Source organism: Apium graveolens, chromosome 10 (assembly GCF_009905375.1).
Source record: "Apium graveolens cultivar Ventura chromosome 10, ASM990537v1, whole genome shotgun sequence".
In the NCBI taxonomy this organism is placed as follows: domain Eukaryota; kingdom Viridiplantae; phylum Streptophyta; class Magnoliopsida; order Apiales; family Apiaceae; genus Apium; species Apium graveolens.
The window spans coordinates 129,927,010-129,949,760 of NC_133656.1; the positions used below are offsets into that span (position 1 = coordinate 129,927,010).

The 22,751-nt window shown below is 39.1% G+C and overlaps 1 non-coding gene across 1 annotated transcript; it reads right to left on the minus strand.

Annotated features, from left to right (window-relative positions):
• Nucleotides 1–411: 411 nt before the first annotated feature.
• LOC141694280 (small nucleolar RNA R71) lies at nt 412–518 on the minus strand. Its single transcript, XR_012563600.1, has one exon. It is a non-coding gene; the product is annotated as a small nucleolar RNA R71 (small nucleolar RNA).
• Nucleotides 519–22,751: the final 22,233 nt, after the last annotated feature.

The following is a 22,751-nucleotide window of genomic DNA, read 5'->3' on the forward strand; positions in this document are numbered from 1 at the left end:
CAGAAAGAACCTTTAATCATGGGTGATCGTATTGTTCCGGCAGATCCAGCTCTTATGGACTTTTCTTGGCCTAAAATTGATGACATTCAGTCAAGCATTCTTCATCCGGCTATTCAGGCTAACACCTTTGAAATCAAGCCGGGCACTATTCAGATGGTGCAGAATTCTGTTTCTTTCGGAGGAGCTGCGACTGAAGACCCCAACATGCACATAAGGAATTTTGTCGAGATCTGCAGTACTTTCAAATATAATGGTGTGACTGATTAGGCTATCAAGCTGAGGCTTTTCCCATTCTCTCTGAGGGATAAAGCTAAGGACTGGTTACATTCTGAACCACCTGGGTCCATCACTACTTGGCAAGATCTTGTACAAAAGTTTCTGGTGAAGTTTTATCCAATGGCAAAGACTGCTGCTATGAGGAGTGCTTTTACTCAGTTTGCGCAACAACCTACAGAATCTATGTGCGAAGCTTGGGAGCGCTACAAGGAGATGTTGAGAAAGTGTCCACATCGTGGAATGCCCGATTGGATGGTGATCACTGGTTTCTATAATGGTTTGGGGGCCCAATCTCGGCCCATGCTCGATGCAGCAGCTGGAGGCGCATTGTGGGCCAAAAGCTATACTGAGGCTTATAATCTTATTGAGACTATGGCTGCAAATGAGCATCAAAACCCAACTCAAAGGATGATGCCTGGGAAGGTAGCAGGTATTCTGGAAGTCGATGCAGCCATAGTTATTGCAGCGAAGCTCTAAGCGCTGTCTATGAAGGTCGATTCTCTAGCCACCTATGGAGTCAATCAGATAGCTATGGTCTGTGAGCTTTGTGCAGGTTCTCATGCTACAGATCAGTGTTCTCTTGTTAATTAATATGTTCAGTATGTGAACAATTATCAGCGATAACAGCAGCCTGTGCCAGCTACTTATCATCCTAACAACAGAAATCATCCAAATTTCAGCTGGGATAATAATCAGAATGCTATTCAGCAACCATATCAGCAAGGTGTGAGTAAACAGTTCAATCCACCTGGATTCCAGCAACCGCAGCAATATGCTCAAAAGCAATCATATCCTCAACAGGGAGGTACAGCTGCACCCACTAGTGCTGATTTTGAGGAACTTAAGCTGTTGTGCAAGAGTCAGGCGGTGTCGATCAAGACCTTGGAAAATCAAATTGGTCAAATAGCCAATGCAGTGCTCAATCGTCGACCTGGCACACTTCCTAGTGACACTGAAGTGCCAGGCAGGAAGGAAGCTAAAGAGAAAGTCAAGGCTATTACATTAAGGTCTGGAAAAGTTGCTGATGCTGAAAAAGTAAAAGAAGGAGAAGCTGAAGTTGGAGATGAAGAAGCTAAGCAAAAGGAGAAAGCGGCGGAACCAAGGAAGACTACTGTTGAACACACTCTGTCTGAGGGTAATACAGGGGAGAAACAGCTCTATCCTCCACCACCTTTCCCTAAGAGATTGCAACAACAAAAGCTGGATAAGCAGTTCGGTAAGTTTCTAGAGGTGTTCAAGAAACTTCACATCAATATACCTTTCGCTGAGGTTCTGGAGCAAATGCCTAGTTATGCGAGGTTTATGAAGAGTATTCTTTCAAGGAAGGTGAAACTGGATGACCTTGAGACCGTTGCTCTAACGGAAGAATGCAGTACTATGCTGCAGCAAAAGTTACCTCCAAAGCTGAAAGATCCAGGTAGCTTCACCATTCCTTGCACCATTGGCAAGTTGTCTTTTGACAAGTGCCTTTATGATTTGGGAGCAATCATCAATCTGATATTGTTGTCGATCTTTAAAAAGTTAGATTTGCCTGATCCAAAGCCCACCTACATGTCTCTACAATTGGCTGATCGTTCTATTACTTACCCAAGAGGCATAGTGGAGGATGTGCTAGTCAAGGTGGATAAGCTCTTCTTTTCTGCAGACTTTGTTATTCTGGATTTCCAGGAAGATAAGAAGATTCCCATTATCTTGGGAAGACCTTTCTTGGCTACTGGCCGTACCTTGATAGATGTGCAGAAAGGTGAACTTACTATGAGGGTGCAAGATCAGGATGTGACATTCAATGTAATCAAAGCAATGAAATTCCCTACAGAAGATGAGAAGTGCTTAAAAGTGGATTTGATTGATTCTGCGGTTACTTCAGAACTCGATCATATGCTACTTTCTGATGCATTAGAGAAGGCCTTAGTGGAGGATTTTTACAGTGATGATGAGGATGGCAATGAGCAATTACAATATCTTAATGCTTCACCCTGGAAGCGAAAGCTAGACATGCCGTTTGAATCTCTTGGTGCTTCTGACCTCAAAAATGCTGAAGGAAGGGTCAAACCATCAATTGAGCAAGCACCCACCTTGGAGCTTAAGCCATCGCCTGAACACTTGAGGTATGCTTTTTTAGGTGATGCATCTACTTTACCTGTTATTATTGCATCTGACCTTTCAGGTAGTGAAGAGGACAAGCTCTTAAGGATCTTGAGAGAATTCAAATCGGCTATTGGATGGACCATAGCAGACATCAAAGGGATCAACCCTTCATATTACATGTATAAGATTCTGCTAGAGGAGGGTAGTAAGCCGACTGTTGAGCAACAGTGTAGACTTAATCCTATCATGAAAGAGGTGGTGAAGAAAGAAATTCTGAAGTGGCTGGATGCAGGAATCATTTATTCTATTTTTGGTAGTTCTTGGGTGAGCCCCATGCAATGTGTACCTAAGAAAGGAGGTATCACTGTGGTAGCAAATGAGAAGAACGAGCTCATCCCCACTCGAATAATCACATGATGGAGAGTATGCATGGATTACAGAAAGTTGAACAAGGCCACGAGGAAGGATTACTTCCCTCTTCCGTTTATTGATCAGATGCTTGACAGGTTGGCTGGTCATGAGTACTATTGTCTTCTAGATGGCTACTCAGGGTATAATCAGATTTGTATTGCACCAGAGGATCAAGAAAAGACTACCTTCACTTGTCCACTTGGCATGTTTTCTTTTCGCAGAGTTTTGTTTGGGTTATGTGGCGCACCGGCCACTTTTCAGAGATGTATGATGGCTATATTCTCTGACATGATTGGAAATAATGTTGAGGTGTTCATGGACGACTTCTCCGTCTTTAGACACTCGTACAATGAATGTTTGAATAATCTTCGTGCAGTGCTCAAAAGGTGTGTGGAAACTAATTTGGTGCTCAATTGGGAAAAATGTCATTTTATGGTGCGTGAAGGCATTATTCTTGGGCATAAGGTCTCTAGCAAGGGTCTTGAGGTGGACAAAGCCAAGGTGGGAGTCATTGAAAATCTTCCACCACCTATTTCTGTGAAAGGAATCCGTAGTTTTCTTGGTCATGCGGGTTTTTATCGGCGTTTCATCAAGGACTTTTCGAAGATATCTAAGTCGTTATACAACTTGCTTGAGAAGGATGCGCCTTTAAAATTTGATGATGAATGTTTGACGGCATTCGAGACTCTTAAGAAGAGTTTGATCACTGCACCAGTTATTACAGCACCGGATTGGACAGAGCCTTTTGAGATGATGTGTGATGCGAGTGATTATACGGTGGGCGCAGTTCTTGGGCAGCACAAGAATAATCTCTTTCATGTGGTCTACTATGCTAGCAAGACCTTAAATGGGGCCCAAATGAACTACACCACTACTGAGAAGGAGCTCTTGGCTATAGTCTTTGGTTTTGAAAAATTTCGATATTATTTTCTTGGGAAAAAGGTGACAGTATTCACTGATCATGCGGCCATTCGCTATTTGGTTTCCAAGAAGGATTTGAAATCGAGACTCATTCGTTGGGTGCTCTTACTACGGGAATTTGAGTTAGAGATCAAGGATCGAAAAGGTACTGAAAATCAAGTACCTGAACATCTCTCTAGATTGGAGAATCCTGAGTCTACTTCACATGATAAGACATTGATCAACGAATCTTTTCCGAATGAGCAGTTGTTCACAGTTCAGGAGGAAGAGCATGGTTCGCAGATATTGTGAATTATCTTGTCAGCAATATAATGCCTCCTAATTTGACCACAGCTCAAAAGAAGAAGTTTCTGCATGAGGTGAAGTGGTATATGTGGGATGAACCGTATTTGTTTAGATAGGGAGCTGACCAGATCATCAGGAGATGTATCCCATTCTGTGAGACGAAGGGGATATTACGAGACTGCCACTCCACAGTTTATGGTGGACACTATGGTGTTGAGAAGACGGCAGCTCGTATTTTGCAAGCAGGTTTTTTCTGGCCTACTTTTTTTAAGGATGCTCATCAGTTTGTTTTAAGGTGTGATCGTTGCCAAAGAGTGGGAAATCTTACGAGAAAGGATGAGATGCCGTTAAATGTGATGCTTGAAGTCGAGGTCTTTGATGTTTGGGGAATCGATTTCATAGGGCCTTTTGTCTCATCCTGCAACAATCATTACATCTTGCTGGCAGTCGATTATGTCTCAAAATGGGTAGAAGTCAAGGCTCTACCGACAAATGATGCAAATGCAGTGTTGAATTTTCTTCATAAGCAGATTTTCACAAGGTTTGGAACGCCACGAGTAATCATAAGTGATGAAGGGTCGCATTTCTGCAACCGTAAGTTCACTTTTATGATGCAGCGCTACAATATAAATCATCGAGTTGCTACTGCCTATCATCCGTAAACAAATGGTCAAGCAGAAGTGTCTAACAGAGAGATCAAACGCATCTTAGAGAAGGTTGTTTGTCCGTCAAGGAAGGATTGGTCTTTGAAGCTCGATGAAGCTGTTTGGGCTTACAGAACAACATACAAAACTCCACTTGGGATGTCCCCGTTTCAACTTGTGTATGGTAAGGTATGTCATTTACCTGCGGAGCTTGAGCATAAGGCCTATTGGGTATTGAAGAAGTTGAACCTGGATCTAGATACAGTTGGAAAGAAGCGAATGCTTCAGCTTAATGAACTTGATGAATTTCGACTACAAGCGTATGAGAACAACAAAATGTACAAGGAAAAGGTGAAAAGGTGGCACGATAGGAAGCTACATCTTAAGTTATTCGTGCCAGGGCAACAAGTTCTCTTATTCAACTCTCGTCTCCGACTTTTTCTTGGGAAGTTGAAATCAAGGTGGTCTGGACCTTTCATTGTCAAAACTGTGTTTCCACATGGAGCGGTGGAGATTTTTGAGACTGATCCGGACCAAGCATTCAAGGTTAATGGTCAGCGTTTGAAGCACTACTATGGGGACACGGCAAACCGGGAAGTGGTTAGTGCCGTTTTATTGTCAACTTGAGGCAAGTACGCAACGTCAAGCTAATGACGAAAAAGAAGCGCTTCGTGGGAGGCAACCCATGATTTGTTGTTACAGGAACCCTTAGAAGTTAATAACTTATCCAAATCCACATAAAAAATCAGAAAAACTGGGCCAGAAATTTTTTTTTCCAGTAGCCTCCTGAGCGCCCGCTCAGCTCTGCTGAGCGACCACTCAGCTTTGCTCAGCGACCGCTCAGGGATCGGCTGGGAGAAAACTTTTTAGTTTCATAAAATTCCAAAAAAATCAGAAAATAAAAAAAACACAAAACACAACCCATAAACCCACGAACTATTTCCCCTTTATCCCATGATTTTAACCCTTACCCCACTCCTAATCAAATTCTACCCTAATACATACCCTATATATACATACACATATCCCATATATCTCCCATACACTTTCAACACTTAAACTCTCTCCCAAACACAAAAACACAAATCTCAAGCACTTTTACTCAGTTTCGATGGCACCCAAGAGAGCAAGGACTATCGATAGCAGCAACACTGTCCCTACTGCTGATTCCTCGAGGGGTACTGCTGCGAGGCCTCGTTTGAATGATAGGGCTACTGAGGAGGACTACACTAGGCTTCTGGGGAAGCCAATTTTGAAGGAGAAGGGATTTTTGCCATCGGGGAGGGATGGTGAGTTGTTACCTATGATTGTTGAGAAGGGGTGGATAGCTTTTTGTGAGTCGCCTGAAGCAGTGCCGATGAGCGTGGTTCGCGAATTCTATGCGAACGCAAAGGCTGAGAAGAATGGGTATTTTGTGGTCCGGGGGATGACGGTTGATTATCACCCAGCGGCGATTCGCCGTGTGATTGGGCAAAGATAGAGGAAGCCCATGGAGGAGAACTGGAACGAGAAGACTGTTGAGGATTTTGACTTGGATTTGATTTGTGCTACTCTCTGTAGGCCGGGCACAGTTTGGACTTTCAAGACTGGAACTAATGAGTATCATCACTTTCCGGCGATCGCCATGAATAGGTATGCCCGTACATGGAATGCTTTTATTTGTGCTAATATTTTGCCTACTTCGCATGCACATGAGGTCACAGTTGAGAGAGCGCAGTTGTTGTGGGGAATTTTGAATGAGGAGTACTATGTGGACCTTGGTGAGTTCATCTACCAAGGAATTTTGAAGTTTTTGAGGGGAGCTAAGCACATGAACATCCCTTATGCATCTATGGTTACCAAGCTTTGCCGAGCGGTGGGAGTTCAGTGGCCGTATCATGAGCAGTTACAGTTGTCGGCCGCTCCTATTGATTCCGGGACTCTACATGCGATGCAGGAGTGGACCGGTGGTGAGCCCGAGGAGCATGGGCTGGGTTATCGTCTTCCAGGAGGGCGTCCAGCATGAGTTGCTACCATGGCAAGGGCAAGGCGTGATGAGGCTGGTTCTTCTAGAGCTCAGGAGGGTGCTGGGATGGCTGATGCTCAGTATAGAAGGCTGTCACGGAGGATGGATGCTATGTACGAGACGCAGAGCAGGTTTGCTCAAGAGCTCACCCTTGCACTAGGGACTGCTTTTCGAGGCCTTGGAGCTAACATCCAGTGGCCAGTTTTTGGTGAGGACTCTGCATATCCACCTCCTGATACACCACCCTCTGAGGGTGATGATGATAATGATCTCTCCGAGTAGGTATACCCTGTGTTCCTTTCTACTACCTTCACTGGGGACAATGAAGATTTTAAGTTTGGGGGTGGTAGTTAAGGAATATTTTGTGTGTGTGTCATATAGTTGTATATTCATGATAATTTAGTTCATATAATTGCATAATGTTTTCCATATAGTTTTTTTTTATTATTATTTATAGCTTTATTTATCATGTCATGTAGCTCATGCATTTACCATGATCCCTTTTACGCTGATTTACCAATTGATTTGTGATATTGATGCGAGTGTAGTGATAGCGTTAAAGTTATGTTGAGTCGTGTAGGTTGATATGCATGCTAGAAACACTTATATTTTCACTAAGTCTTAGAGAATGCTTAAGGACTAGATTGTTGTTATGGTTTGATGGTTTTCGAGGTTAATCTATTTATTATGCTTAGAATTTTATAATAGGTTCTTAGTGATAAAAGCATGAAAAGAAAAAAATGGAGTGAAAAATGGAATTCGTTGCTAATTGTGGCTAGGCGTCAAATGGCTAGTAGCCGGCTCGTATTTTATGTGAGTAGTCTAGGGTTGAGCAAGATGGAGCGAAACGCACTTGCTCAGAAAGTTGAAAGAAAAAGAAGAGAAAAAAGAAAAGAAAAAAGAGAAAAAAAAGAGAAAGAAAAAAAAATAAATAGTTAATGCATAATTGATCACGAGTGGGCTTTTTGGTATTCGAGTTATTAAGTTCTTAGGGGACTTTGTGCCTAGTGACCTAAGGCTTTTATAGTTTGGGATCCGCTAACCTAACGCTCGCTACATGGATGCCATTGTATAAGTCTTTTGTGGACCTCACTCATTGCACGGTCAAATAAGCATTTGTTGTTATAAATAAAAAGCATGATTCGGTAATAAGCTACAGGATTCTTGTAGTGTTATAAGTCACTTTGTGCCTAGAATTTTTATCCTTTGTATAATCATGCGATTGCCTTGATGATAGTTGAGACATGATAATTAATCTAGTTCCGAAGCATATCTGTTAAGCATCTGCACACACCACGTTTCAGGCTGTATGTTAGTTTGTATGATTCGATTGATCTTTATTCGCCTAATTGCATTTGTTGAGATGTCGTAAGTTGGTTGGTTTGGTCGTAGTAAGGGGGATCGATGCATTTCATATAGATTGCATTCATGCATGTTTTTATTTTGTTTTTGAGTTTGTGATGCTTGAGGACGAGCATCGATTTAAGTTTGGGGGGTGTGATAAGTGGCATTTTATACCACTTAGAACGTCTTATAATAGCTTAAATTGGTGTCTTGAAATCAAGTATTTTATGTATTTGATGCGTTTTTCTAGTGTTTGTGCATTTCAGGGTATTAGTTGCATTTTGGGGGAGAATTCATCAATAATAAGCCTTGGCATATGTTCACCATTGCAAGTGGGAAGATAGGAGCAGATTACAGCGAAGAAACGGAGCAGAACGGACCATTTTTCCAGAAGGGGTCTGAGCGCCCGCTCAGCTATGCTGAGCGGCCGCGCAGGAAGCTGAACGGCCGCGCAGGGTCGTAATTTCAGATTTAATATTTTAGACTTCTAATTCTGTTTGGCTTCCAACTTCTGAGTAATCTGGATTTTATGGGACTCCTATATAAGTAGATTTCAGAGACGTTTCACTAAGGTTGGATCGTAGTATTAATCAAGGAGCGAAGGAGATAAGGAAGAAGACCGTTTTAGCACACTGCAACGAAGAGGAAGCATATTTTCTTGTGATTCTTATTTCGTTGTAACGTTGGATGCTAGTTTTCTTTACTTTGAACCTATTTACTCTTGTGACGTACTCTGGTTTAATATAATTAGTTTAGTTATTATTCTCTTGTGTTTATTTATCATGCTTTCATATGAACCCATGATGACGATGAGTGCTATCATGGGCTAATCGTGATCATGGGATCGTAACGGATTTGCTATGGAATTCTTTAGTTAGTTGTTTAAAACCTTAGTGTGTGATGATTGTATGATATCTAGTATTGGTTGTGCTTATTCGTCTTATGTGCGTCGTGAACATATAAGATAGGGTGTTAATCTCTTGTGAAGCGATGGTGGATCTTGAGATTTAGAACTTGCCATGCTAGCATAGGTTCATGTTCGAGTATGCATGATTAGTGGGTAACTCTAACAATTTTATTCGCCCTGTGTAATCGAAAGGAATAACTTGTGCTTTAATCGTTATGTTGTTAATTTCTGTAGACATATAGGGACTCAACATAATTGATGCCTATTCAACTTCTATCTTAATTGTGGATGTTTGGTAGAATGGTATTAGTACAATGAAAGTTGGCTTTTATCAGTTTCGTGTTATTCAATTACTATCATCACTGTTGCATGATAATGGTAATAATAATGACTATTGAAGGAAGTAGTAATGAACTTGTGATCTCATGAGTGTTTTAATATTGTTAATTCGAATTGTTAATTAAGTGCTTAATTGTCGTAGTTAATTGTAGTTAATAATTAGTTAATCAATTCTAAGTGTTATTGTCTTAACATTGAGAAGTAAACATACATTGGTGAGTGAGTTTAATTGAGCATAATTAGTCTGAGTCTCTGTGGGAACCAACTAGAAAGTATTCTATATTACTTGCGAACGCGTATACTTGCCTGTATTATTAGCGCGTGATTTCTCCCTAACAATCAGCACATCAAAATAAATCCAACTATCATTTTTAAAAAGTCCCTTGGACTATTTTAGAGATAATACAACAAATCTCACACCTTGATCACATTTCTATAATTTAATAAATATATACGAGACCCAATAAAATCAATTAAATTCATTTAAAAATCCCACAATCACAGATTCGTTCACACAACCATCAAATATCATTCTGTTACACAGAGACTTTAAATATAATTCACATTTTCACATGACACTAGACACCACATTTCGTTTCAATACACTTTAGCATAAAAGTCTCTTTTAATCCATCTTTTGGATAACGGATCCCGTTCTATTTGACGGCCCGCCAATCACAACTTAAGCCCTTAGCTGACTCATCAAAGTGGAACGAGACTTTACCCGTTCCTTACTATTATTTCACAGAAATTATATATAAACCATAAAATCATTTATCTTTTTATTATATTCACATAAATCCACGTAACAGCACAAGAACTATACTTAATTCATATAAATACATCGCAAAATTCCCAGTCGCTACAATCTACCCCCCTTAAAAGGATTCTGTCCTCAGAATCGAGTCTAAACAAACAAATAGGGATACTTTTCTCGCATTTCGCTTTTTAATTCCCAAGTTGATTCTTCGACTTTAGGATTTCTCCACAAAACTCTAACTAATAATACCATTTTGTTTCTAAGTGCTTTCTCTTTTCGATCTAGAATTCGCATGGGTTGTTCTTGCTGAATTTCAACTGGTTCCAACTCAATCACATGGCTAACATCCATATTATACTTTTTTAGAAGAGAGACGTGAAATATGTTATGAAGATGTTGCATTTGCGAAGGTAACACAAACTCGTATGCCACTTTTCCAACTTGCTTTAATACTTTGAATGGTCCAATATATCCGGGAATCATCTTTCCTTTCTTTCCGATTCTAGATAATCCTTTCCATGGAGATATCTTCAACAACATTTTGTCTCCAAGTTCGAGTAGCACATCCTTTCGATTCTGGTCCGCATACTTCCTTTGTCGATCTTGAGCGGCTATCAGCCTTTTGCGAATAACTCCCACATCTCTTTCATTTGCTGAACTAATTCTGGGCCAATCAGCTTACACTCACCGACTTCATCCCAATACGTAGAAGATCTACATTTCCTTCCGTACAATGCTTCGTAAGGAGGCATTCCAATACTCGCGTGATAACTGTTATTATAGGAAAATTCTATCAATGGCAAATGGTCATCCTAATTTCCTTTGAAATCCAATGCACAGGTTCTCAACATATCCTCAATCGTTTGAATAGTTCTTTTGCTTTGTCCATTTTTCGATGGATGATACATGATGCTCATTTTCAACTTCGTTCCCAAATGATCATGAAATTGTCACCAAAATCTCGAGTTAAATCTCGGATCTCTATCAGACACGATAGACACTAGTACTCCATGACGTATTATAATTTTGTTTAGATACAGCTTGACCAATCTTTCTATTGAGAATCTTTCCTTGATAGGCAAGAAATGCGCTAACTTTGTCAGTCAATCGACTACTACCCAAATCACATCATGATTAGCCTTAGTCCTTGGTAATCCTACCACAAAATCCATCGTGATATGTTCCTACTTTCATTCAGGTATCTCCAGTGGTTGAAGCAATCCACTCGGTCGTTGGTGTTTCTTTTTTACTCTTTGACATGTGTAGCACTTTCTTATCCACTCTGCAATTTCCTTTTTCATATTCGGCCACCAATAGTTCTCTTTCAAATATTTGTACATTTTCGTACTTCCTGGATGAATCGAAAATCTTAAATTATGCGCTTCATGCAAAATCTCATTCTTTAATTTCGTAACATTAGGGATCCAGATACGTAAACAAACTCTGTATATCCCTTTATTATCCTTTTGAGCTCTAACCTCTTTTTCAGTCATCTTATCCTTCTCGTGCTCTTTCACTTGTTCCTGAAAAAGTCAAATCTTTTCCAAATTCTCTGGCTGAAACGCTACCGCGTACATCACTTCACTTGCCATTTCTGGAACTCGCACCTCTATTTCTAATTCTTTAAATTCCTTGATGAATTCTTCGGACGCAGTTAATAGACTCAATCTTATCTAGCGACTTAGCGCGTCCGCTATAACATTCGCCTTTTCGGGATGATAACTTATCATACAATCATAATCTTTGATTAATTCCAACCATCTTCTTTGTCTCATGTTTAACTCCTTCTGTGTAAAGATGTACTTTAAGCTTTTATGATCCGTATAAATTTTATATTTCTCTCCGTACAAATAGTGTCTCCAAATCTTAAGAGCAAACACAATTGCTGCTAATTCCAAATCATGCGTAGCGTACTTTTTCTCGTGCGGCTTTAATTGCCTTGATGAATATGCTATCACCTTTCCGTGTTGCATCAGAACACAACCTAATCCTTTATACGAAGAATCGCTATATATCACGAATTCTCCTTTCTCATCAGGAAAAACCAATACTGAGGCTGAGACTAATCTTCTTTTTAGCTCTTGGAAATTTTCTTCACACTTATTTGTCCAAACAAACTTTTCATTCTTCCTAGTCAACTTTGTCAGTGGAACTGCAATCTTAGAGAACTCCTGAACGAATTATCGATAATAACCAGCTAATCCCAAAAAGCTTCTCACTTCCGTTGGAGTCTGTGATCTTTCCCAATTCATAACAGCTTCAATCTTTGCAGGATCCACTTTAAACCCTTCACTATTGACTATGTTTCCAAGAAACTGAACTTTTTTCAACCAAAACTCACATTTGGAAAATTTCACATACAATTTCTCTTTCCTCAGAATTTCCAAAGCAATTCTCAAATGCTCCATGTGCTCTACTTCTGACTTTGAGTAAATCAATATATCATCGATAAACACTATCAGAAACTTGTCCTAGTATTTCTTAAATACTCGATTCATAAGATCCATAAAAGCAGCTGGCGCATTTGTCAATCCAAACGCCATTACCAAGAATTCATAATGTTCATATCTCGTTCGAAACACCGTCTTGGGTATATCTTCCGCCTTAATCTTTAACTGATAATATCCAGATCTTAAGTCGATCTTCGAAAAACTTGTAGCTCCATTTAGCTAATCAAATAAGTCATCAATTCACGGAAGAGGGTACCTATTCTTGATAGTCAACTTATTCAATTTGCGGTAATCGATACATAATCTTATGCTTCCATCTTTCTTCTTTACGAACAGCACTGGTGCTCCCCACGGGGAAATAATGTGACGCCCTCAATCTCGGGGTTAGGAAATGACGACTCACACACCTTTAATCTAATAATTAAATAAGCATAAACCCCGATTAACTAGTAACAGGATCAACAGGATAAAGTATGAGATAAGATTACAACTACCAATCATAAGATATAACTTACAACCCCAAAATATTATTAAATAAATAATATCGATTCCGGCTGGGAACCGACAGATAACCCATTGTATCCTTAAACATTTCCTTCTAGGTGCGTGCTCACTCAAAAATACCACTACCTGCTCTGGCAACCGGAAGCCCTCAACACGGTAGGGACCACCAGGTACGCTCTTACGAGCAGTGCACCTAAGCCTGACCATCTTCTTGCTTAACTACCAAGGTTAGATTAAAATAAAACATATGAGTATAAAACTCAGCAAGTAACTATAAAGCAGTTCTACGATATCAAATCACAATATACTTTACCAAACTCAGGGCATTCTACTTTATTAGTTCTACGTGGCAGATTTCCAGCTTTTGGGTTAAGGAATGGTTTTGAAGGATAATATGGGGCTTTCAAGAAACAAGGCTCAATGCAGGACGAAAGCCGACAATCATCACAAATCATTAAAGGATCAAAATAGATCTTTCAAGAAAGAGGAAAGCAACAGTATTTCATTATATGGAATCAATCATATGATCAACAGATTTAAGAATCAGGATTCTGAGCTTTAAACTTCACATCAACATAATCAACTCTTTTCAAAACAATATAAACTATTTTCATTTTTAAGAATCAATTTACTGAACAGAAAGTTTCAGTTCCCTTTTAAATAATCATTTAGAACCCTTGATTGGATCACTTTATCTTTCCATTTCATTATAATACGGGTGATCAGCCCGTACCGACCTCCATCTGATCTTTAAGGTACCAGTCGGCATAATTTCAGCCTTAAGTTGGACTAGCCCCGCTAGCCTCTTACCATGACTGGACTAGTCCCACTAGCCTCTTACGTCCCAATCCAATCCATCAGGAATTCGTTTGGAAAACCTTGAGTTGGAAAAACAAATAGGTTTTCTAAAATCCATTTTATCATTACCAAGAATATGAAATCATTCAGACTCTTTCGAGTCGAAACTCATTCTTAAGTCAGATTTTAAGAAAAACAAAGTTCAGGGAGTGATTCAAGGATAAACAAGGAACAATTCTTAAGGATTCTGTATCAAGGATAACAAGGCATTTAAGTTAAAAGGATCAACATCTATTTAGGGATCAATAGGGTGATCAGGAAATAAAGTATCATTTAACAGGGTTCACAAGGATAATTATAGGGTTCAATACGATTCATGGCTTAATAATTAACTTGAACAGAAAGGACAGATTATCAAAGGGTTGAATCAGTAAGCTTATCAATAACAGTTTATCAAGATCAAGTGCAAGGTATCTCAAATCAATATCAGGGTTTCACAAGTTAAACAGTTCAATACTCTACATGGTATGAACAACATTCTCTTTATAATCATTTACACAAGTAATCAGAGTTACTTGCCTGAATTTGCTTTCCTGAAGGTTGAACAACTGCCACCTAGTATATCCTTTCCTTTCCTAGCCTGAATGCCCTCACACTCCGAATCTACAATAAAACCAAAACCTTAATCAGTTTCTCAACTCTCGTTCCCAGAACGATCACTCAATACGATAACTCGATTATATCCTTGACTCGGGTTACGAATATAGCTTATACACAAAGCACATAGCACATTCTTTACTCATAGCCTTATATCACTTTGCATATACTCGCTAATCCTTGACTATTTTCCCAGATCAAATATTTATAACTCGTACAAACACACAATGACATGCACGACTATTACTTATAGCTTTTAACCTTAATTAACTCAATTCCCTTTTCTTTTATTTATAATTCGAACCAAAAACATAATCCAACAAGTAAAATTCAAAGATTTTCACACATAAACACTCAACCATTCTATCATCTACCAAAAATCAGATTTTTGACTTTGAATTTCTTTGGTCTATTCGGCCTTAACCACAAACATAATCAAACCAAAACATGCATTAACAATTCCTCTTTTAAGTCAACATGCAATCTTATTGCTTTCTAGTTAAACCTTAATTTTACCAAAAATCTAGTCACAAAAATCAATTTCTTCTTTTTATTAACACAAGGTCGAACCATAACCTTCACCATGCATTCCCAGATTTCACATCTAAATAAATGTACAAGTCCAATTATCATAGAATCTTAGTTAGCATACTTAATTCACAAAAGAACTTAGCCCTTTTTGATACATGCAAACATTAAGAAATTTTATCACCCAATCTTTACTAATTTCCAAGAATGAACATTAACAAGTCATGATTATTACTAAAAATCATTTTTGATCTTTTAAAACCAAGATCCCATTCGGGTTTTTCAAAAAAAACAACACATGCAAATGATCTTCTTAATCCTTAATTCACAAATCAACCCATAATCATATATCAAATCAACAACTCATTCATTTTAGCAAAAATTAACTTGGTTTTCTAAAAATGGCAAGGGCCATTCGGCCTTCCTCAAGAAAACACACATGCAAACTCAACTTCTAAACTTTTGCATCTTTAATCCTACTAATATCTTAACATCAAACTAAATTATTATTACAACCAACAAGCATCAATTTATCAACTTTTAATCCACAAAATCATTCGGCCTTTTTATCAAAATACCACATGCAAACACAAACATTTGATTTAAAGATTCTAGAGCTCAGTTTTTAACATCATGGCTCACCACCGGTTCACCGGAGTTCATGACCGGTGGCGGTGGAATCTCGGTGGTGCCCCCATTCGAGGGTTTCCAACCATCAACCACCCATTTTCACAAGTAATACACACATGCAAACACATATCCTCATTCAAAATACAAACCCTTTTGTTTTCATGAAAACCGAACTCAAAAACCACCAAACCCAACTTTGATTTTTCTCAAGAACTTGAAAATAGCTACATGCATGAATGAATACAAGTAGATATCTCTATTTCTCACACAATCAAGGTTCTATACCTGAAAATGAATGAAGAACAAGTCAGAGAGAGTGAAAAGAGGGAGTGTACCGAGAGAGAGAAAATCCGAGAGAGAGAGAGAGAGGAAGAAATGAGAGAAAAGAGAGAAAGAAGGGAGGGCTCGGGACAAAAAAAAAGAAAGAAGAAGGAGGTGGGGTGGTTTTATATTACCAAGGGAGGGTAATATAGTAATTAGGTTATTCTATGTTTTGATTCTCTTTTTATGCTTAAAAGAAAATAGAGTTGATCTGCAAATACTTCTCTCGGAAAGATGAATTTGTTTTGAATAAAAATCTTCTCGAAATTAGCTTTCCAACCATTACTCATAAAAGATTTTCGAGCGAACGGTTGATTTTTTATGATTTTTACAAGTTTGTGCTAGTAATAACACTTTTCCATATAAAAATCAATTTAAAATGCAACAATCACCAAATAAATCCGTCCATCATTTTTAGAAATTCTACAGGATTATTACGAAGATAACAAAACAATTCCCATGTTTTTATCTTACTCAGATAATTTTATAAAAATGTGCGAAGGTTAAATAAACCTTTATTTAAATCACATAATTCCATTAAATTCATAAAAATGTCACAGAGCACATAGTCATGCACACAGACAAGCAATCACACATATACAATCACATAATGACTCAGGTCTGATCACAGAATTTATTCTTCTTTAATCTTTTATCCTTTTCTACGCGTACCGGGTCACGTTCAGCCTAACGGCCCGACGCTCAGCGTTTCGATTACGCTTCTCATTATCATTACCAATCGACACGTCACTTAGGACGAAATACTTTATTTAAACACTCATTTCATTCAATCACACATAATTCACATTTTATATTCTTTAACTCCTTATTGGGACGAGTTCCGTTCTACCTGACGGCCCGACGACACAGCTTAACTCGTAAGCTGACTCTTTAAATTGGAACATTTTTATTTACGCTCCTATATTCTAATATACAGAAAAGACAATTAATCAGCACCTAGTCACATAATTATAATCACATCACATAAAGCATACTTTATTGACTTAATTACGTCGCAAAATTCTCAGTCGTCACAATCTACCCTCCTTAAAAGGATTCTGTCCCCAGAATCTAATCTAAGCAAATAAATGGGGATACTTCTCTTTCATTTCGCTTTCTAACTCCCAAGTCGATTCTTCGACTACTGGATTTCTCCATAACGCTCTAACTAGAGGTACAACTTTATTTCTAAGCGTCCTCTCTTTTCGGTCCAAAATTCAAACTGGCTATTCCACATAAGACAAATCTGGTTGAATTTCCACTGGTTCCAACTCGATCACATGGCTCGCATCAGCATTATACTTCTTCAGAAGAGATACATGAAATACATTGTGTAGATGTTGCATTTGCGGAGGTAGCGCCAATTCATATGCCATTTTCCCAACTCGTTACAATACTTCAAATGGTCCAATATACCTAGGACTCAACTTCCCTTTCTTTCCGAATCAGGTTAAACCTTTCCAAGGAGATATCTTTAATAAGACTTTGTCTCTAGTTTCGAATTGCACATCTTTTCGTTCTTGATTTGCATACTTTACTTATCAATCTTGAGCTGCAATTAACCTCTTTCGAATCATTTCTACCTTTTTCATTGTTTGTTGAACTAGCTCTGGGCTAATTAATTTACGCTCACCAATTTCATCCCAATATGAAGGGGACCTACATTTTCTTCCATACGACGCTTCATAAGGCGGCATGCCAATACTCGCGTGATAATTGTTGTTATAGGAAAACTCAATTAAGGGCAAATGATCATCCCAATTTCCTTTGAAATCTATTGCACAGGTTCGCTATATATCTTCAATTGTCTGAATTATCCTTTCACTTTGTCGATCTGTATGCGGATGATATGCCGTACTCATTTTCAACTTAGTTCCCAAATGATCATGGAATTGTCGCCAAAATCTTGAGTTAAACCTTGGATCTCTATCAGACATAATAGATACAGGAACTCTATGACGCATCACGATCTCATCCAAATACAATTTGACCAACTTTTCCAATGAAAACCTTTTATTTATCGGTAAGAATGTGCTAACTTGATCAACCGATCGATTACCACCCAAATCACATCATGATTTGACTTGGTTTTAGGTAATCCTACCACAAAATCCATCTCTATATGCTCCCATTTCCATTCGGGTATATCCAGTGGCTGAAGTAATCTGCTCGGCCTTTGATGTTCCGCTTTGACTCTTTGGCACGTATAACATTTACTTATCCATTCCGCAATTTCCTTTTTCATGTTTGGCCACCAATAACTTTATTTTAAATCCTAGTACATCTTCGTACTTCCAGGGTGAATTGAAAATATCAAGTTATGCGCTTCTTGCAAAATCTCGTGCTTTAGTTCCACGACATTAGGTATCCAAATACGTGAGTTAACACGGTATATTCCTTTTCCATCCTTTTGAGCTTTAATTTCTTCTCCCGTCAACTTATCCCTTTCGTGATTCATCACTTGCTCTTGACAGCATCAAATCTTTTCCAAAATTTCAGGTTGAAATGACATTGCATATATAGCTTCACCTCCAAATTCTGGAGTCTACACCTCTATTTCCATCTTTTCAAAATCCTTGATTAATTCTTCCGAAGACGTTAACCTATTCAACCTTTCCTTGCGACTTAAAGCATCTGCTACCATATTTGCCTTTCCAGGATGATAGTTTATCGCACAGTCATAATCTTTGATCAATTCCAACCACCTTCTTTGTCGCATATTCAATTCTTTCTAAGTAAAGATATATTTTAAACTCTTATGATCCGTATAAATCTCACACTTTTTCCCGTACAAATAAAGCCTCCAAATCTTAAGGGCAAACATAATTGCTGCCAATTCCAAATCGTGCGCTGGATACTTTTGCTCGTGCGGCTTGAGTTGCCTTGACGCATATGCTATTACCTTCCCGTGTTGCATTAATACACATCCAAGTCCTTTATATGAAGCAGCACTGAATATCATAAATTCCCCTTTTTCATCTGGTAATACCAACACTGGGGCGGTTACCAGCCTCTTCTTTAACTCTTGAAAACTATCCTCGCACTTTTCTGTCCAAAAAAACTTCTCGTTCTTTCTCGTCAACTTTGTCAACGAAACCGCAATCTTAGATAAATCTTGCACAAATATCCTGTAATATCCGGCTAATCCCAGAAAAATTCTGACTTCCGTAGGAGTCTTGGGTCTTTCCCAATTCATTACAGCTTCTATCTTGGCTGGGTCCACTTTGATTCCTTCTTTATTAACTACATGACCAAGAAATTGCACTTCCTTTAGCAAAAATTCGCACTTTGAAAACTTAGCATACAGCTTCTCTTTTCTCGGAATTTCCAAGGAAATCCTCAAATGCTCCTTATGATCTTCTTCCGTCTTGGAGTAAATCAGTATATCGTCGATAAACACAATAACGAACTTATCCAAATATTGCTTGAACACTCGGTTCATAAGATCCATAAATGTGGCTGGCACATTCGTCAAGCCAAACGCCATTACCAAAAACTCATAGTGTTCATATCTCATTCGGAACGCTGTCTTGGGTATATCTTCAGCTTTGATCTTTAATTGACGATACCCAGATCTTAAATCGATCTTGGAGAAACACGAAGCTCCTTTCAGCTGATCAAACAAGTCATCGATTCGCGGTAGAGGGTACTTATTCTTGATTGTCAATTTATTCAGTTCGTGATAATCAATGCACAACCTCATACTTCCATCCTTTTTCTTTACAAATAATACTGGTGCGCCCCACGGGGATATACTCGGTCGGATCACTCCTTTGTCCAACAATTCTTGTAACTGAGCTGCCAATTCCTTCATCTCGACTGGCGCCATGCGATATGGAGCTTTTGATACTGGTTCCGTTCCAGGAGCCAAATCAATTGTAAACTCGATCTCTCTGTCTGGAGGTAGTCCAGGCAATTCATCAGGAAACACATCCGGAAAATCTCTTACTACCGGAATATTCTCGATCTTCACAGATTCTTTCTCCACATCCACGACATGAGCTATATAGACTTCGCATCCGTGACGTATTAATCTTCTCGCCTCAATAGCCGTTAGGAATTTCTTCTCTTGCCTCTTTCCTTTAAATATCACCTCTTCACCATCCTTGGTTCTTAATTTCATCTTCTTACTTCTACATTCTATTTGCGCTTCATGGTTTGACAACCAATTCATTCCTAGTATGACCTCAAATTCTCCTAACTTAAAGGGAATCAACTCAGCAAAAAAGTGCCGACCTTCTATAGTCACATCACAATCGGGACAAATCTCGCTAGTAATAACTTTCTCTTGATTTGCTACCTCTATAATCAAATTAGGTTCTAGAGGGTACGCAACACAATTCAACTTATCAAGAATACTATCAGAGATAAAAGATCTAGTCGCTCCAGAATCTATCAAAACTTTTACTTCTACTGAGTTTATAACAAGCATACCTGCTACCACGTCCACATCTTGCACCGCATCTTTCATCAACATGTTAAAGGTTCTAGCTCTGGGTTGAGCTGATGGTGCTGGGAGAGACGGCGGTCCAGCAATCCTAAGAACATTAGCCTTCTGAACATGCTCCTTGCAATTCCTGGCCATATGGCCCACTTTACCACACTTGAAATAAGCCAAATCAGGCTTCCTCGCTCCACTCGGGCATTCTGAAGAGTAATGCCCCTTTTGGTTGCACTTGAAACATGTTACATCCAACTTATTACACCTTCCCAGGTGTCTCTTTCCACAGTTCCTGCATTCTTGAATGGGGTCTGCTATCCTTCCCCGGTTGTCCTGTTTTCTGGAAACGGTTCTTCTGAGCTCTGTTACCGGGTTTAAACTTCTGGAACTTTTGGTTCTGACCTCCACCATTCTTTCCAAACCTTCCTCTAAACTTTGAGCTTCCTTGCTCTTGCTCAGAGCTTTCAAATTTCCTTTTTCTTCCTTCATTTTCTCTTCTTGCAGCTTCTCGCTCACCTTCCACTATCATTGCTTTTTGAACCAAAGCAGCATAATTTTTGATCTCCAACATTGGTATTTGACTTCTAATCCACGGCTTGAGTCCCTGTTGGAACCTCTTAGACTTCTTCGCTTTCGTATTCACGTACTCAGGTACGAATCTAGACAATTCCGAAAACTTCACTTCATATTCCGCTACTGACATATCCTCCTGTCTAAGGTCCAGAAATTTCATTTCCAACTGATCTTGCATATATCTTGGCAAATACTTTTCCAGAAACATCTCAGTGAACTTTTTCCATGTTAAGTCTTTGCCTTCCAACAACGCCTTTGAAGACTACCACCAGAAACTTGCTTCATCTTTCAGGTAATAACTTGCATACTGAGCTTTCTTGTTGTCCTTAACTTCTGCTAACTCAAAAGCTTTTTCCATTTCTCTTAACCATGACTGCGCTTTAATCGGGTCTGGAAAACCTAAGAATTCTGGGGGATGAACAGATTGAAAGTGTTTAAAGTTTCCAATTTAGGGGCTACAGGTTGTTGCAAGAGCTGAGCAAGTCTGCTCATCATGGTGGTTTCTGGGTTTACTTCTGGGTCTTGGGTGGGAATTTCTTCTTCTTGGTGATCTGGTGAGTTGGCCATTTCTTACAAACCTGATTAAGCAATTATTTAGCAATATGATGGCATGACATATATATAACAACAGTTTCTATAAAATCTCTTTTGTGGGTTTTAAGTTTTACCCAATTTGCACATGCAATCCTATTACTACATAATTCTCATATCAGTATTGTTTTATCATGGCACATGGTAGGGTTTTATGATCTTTAAACATGGTTATACGAAAACATGGTTGTATAGAAACATGATATTGAGAACAGTTTATGAGATATTTAAGGTGCACAATGAAAAACAAGACAATGGATTTATTTAAACAAGGGTATATAAAGATAAGTCTGGCTATCACAGGTTCTGAAATAAGGTACAATAATATAGCAGGGTTAAACAGAGGAAAAACCGGAAAATATCCCCCTATCTACCCCTAACTTCAAACAACTACTACTGCAACATAGTTCTGAAATACAACAAGATAAATGAAAAGGGATCCCGACATCTGACCAAGTATCCCGAAGCCTACCGGCGCTGAAAAACAACAATCTACGGGCTCAACCAACAGTCCCATCTAATCATCTAGAATCTCTCTCAACACAACCAACATCCAGCGAATGATCTTATGCAGCCTCCGGGCTTCAGCATCAGCATCACTAGTGGATGGTCCCTCATCCAATCTCCTCCTGGAAACCTGCTCCACCAACTGAATCCTAGCTCTCCACTCCTCCATCACTACTGAAGTCCTCTGCCTAGAATCTCGAATCAACTTATCCACCAAAGCTCCCAACTCAGGAATGTGGGAGTACACAAAGTCTCGATCCTGGGCTAACTTGCCACCAACACTGACAGGTACAGTCTTAGGCATTTCAGACTCTGGCTCAAGGGCAGGGGTCTCTGAATCTGGCCTCAAGGGTGAAATCTGCATAGGGATCTCACTACTCTCAGAAGGGTCCTCCTCTGGGTTTGAACTAACATACACAAGCTCCTCTGGAGAGGGTGGAATGGGGTCCACTAGGGTACCAGTCAAACTAATTTATGAGTCTGAGTCACTACCACTACTAGGATCCTGGGAGAAAACACAAAACAACAACCAAGAAACAATGTTAGGGTTAAATAAAGCTTCCAGCTAACTCACACTCTAACTCTAGTTTCCAATCTAGCTGATATACACTTTTTCTTAGACTATACCTAATAGTCTAACTCAACTCTATATGAGTCGAACTCTCTCGCGATATAGATATATACCCAAAATACCCTTTTTTATATATTCCTAACTTGTCTCAGGGACTAGATCCTGTAGCTCTGATACCAACTTGTGACGCCCTCAATCTC